Below are 1796 nucleotides of genomic sequence, written 5' to 3'. Positions count from 1 at the left end.
ATCTGACCCCGTCTGACTTCACAAGGAGGGGAAACATTGTCTGCATCAGCAGCCCAAGGCTAATTCCTGCGAAGTGAAAGTCAGACGCCACCTCCAGCCTTTTCACCAGTCCTGGCCCCAGCCGCCCCTCCCACGGCAGGCACTCTTTGCTGGGCGCAGTAATTCAGTACAGTGGCCACACACAAGTCACAGAGCATGCTCACGTGAACAGGATTCTCCATCGATTCGGTTCTGGCTCCTAGGTGCCCGGTGTAGAGGAGAATGAAACCCTGCCCGGGCCTGCGCCATCCTCATGTTTATTTGGAGAGCGATGGGGGAAGAGAGATGCGGGTCGGGTGAGGACTGCCCAGGAGCAGGAGCTCAGAAGACGGACAGAGAAAGCCTTTCCCAGAGCGGGTGCCCTGAATTCAGGCTTCGAGCCTCCCCAACCGTGAGAAGATATGTTTGTTTGTTAAAGCCACCCATGTCTCAAATACTGCATTTTTTATAGTAGCTTGTTGGAATCAGAATTCAAATAAAGTCTATATGTTTTGTCAGGATCAGTCTTTTAAACATTTTTTTAGTGTCTAGGCTTCCCTGCCTGTCTCTTCCCTTCTCCCCTACTTTCTTTTGTATTTGGGATTTATTTGTTGGAGAAAATATGTTCAGTGGTTTCCTACAGTCTAGATATTCTTACTACATCCTCATTGTGTAGTTTAATGTATTCCCTATAAATTGGTTGTAGGATCTAGGTCAATACGATTCAAATTCTTTTTTAAGTATATTTGATAATTGGTGTCGGGTTCTATTAAGGAGGTAAACGATGTCTGATTGCACTCTACTGAGATTCATTAAATCATTAAGGATTGAAAAATGCTGATGATCTAATTCTGTTTTTCCTATGATACGGGATATTTCCAGAAAGAGAAACTTCTCCTTATTTGCTATTGATTACTGAGTGGTCCAGTCTGTATGGACAAGGAGGAATAGCTGCCTTTTGTTCCTTCTTTATTTACAGTGTGCAGCATGGGTTGGTCTCGCAAGTTTCCTGTAATGGTGACCAGTTAGATTGATGACTTAGAGTGACTCACGGATTTAAACAAACGGAACGTTTAGATCCACTGCAGTCACTGTCCTTATTGCTGCTCGTGCTGCTGTCCTTGGACAGTGAGCTCCTGTTCAGGCTGGCTCCCGAGTCCTTTGGCACAGCTCTGGCGGGCTTGGATAGCATCTCTGATCTCTGGTAGGAAGAGATGTGCCAGGCCCAGCTTGTTTTCTGGATCTGAGGTTTGGTTTGGTTTTGTAGTCCCTGAAACCCGGAATCAGCCTGTTCTCAAAGACAATTGGATTCCTTTTGATGAAAGGTGGATTTGGAGACCACAGTCTGTGTACTAGATATGTGGTTGCTCTTTTAAGTACATCTTTGATCCATTTTGGAATTTGTTTTGCTATAAGGAGTGAAGTATGGATCTAACTGACTTTTTTCCAGGTAGCTACTGAGTTATTGTAACACAACTCAGTCTGTCGTCGCCAAGTGGGTACAATGATGGGCTCAAGCGAAGCAAAGATTGTGAGGATGGGGCAGGAGCAGGCAGTGTTTCATTCCGCTGTACACAGGGTCACAATGAGTCTGAGCCGACTCGGCAGCTCCTGATGAGGACAGCGTGTAAGAACTGAGCTGGGCTTTTATATGAATTCGTTTTTGCTGCGGAACAAGCTACACCAAAGCTGGAAAGCCTGGCCGAGGTCGGCTTAGATGCTGGTGAGTTTTCTTGGGCTGCCATGACAGAAGATCACAATCTGATGGTTTGTAATAA

The sequence above is a fragment of the Orycteropus afer genome, unplaced genomic scaffold (assembly GCF_000298275.1).
Source record: "Orycteropus afer afer isolate SDZICR_OR568_19922 unplaced genomic scaffold, OryAfe1.0 scaffold00135, whole genome shotgun sequence".
Lineage (NCBI taxonomy): Eukaryota > Metazoa > Chordata > Mammalia > Tubulidentata > Orycteropodidae > Orycteropus > Orycteropus afer.
The sequence above is the reverse complement of the archived record's forward strand: the minus strand, read 5'-3'. Positions refer to the sequence as shown.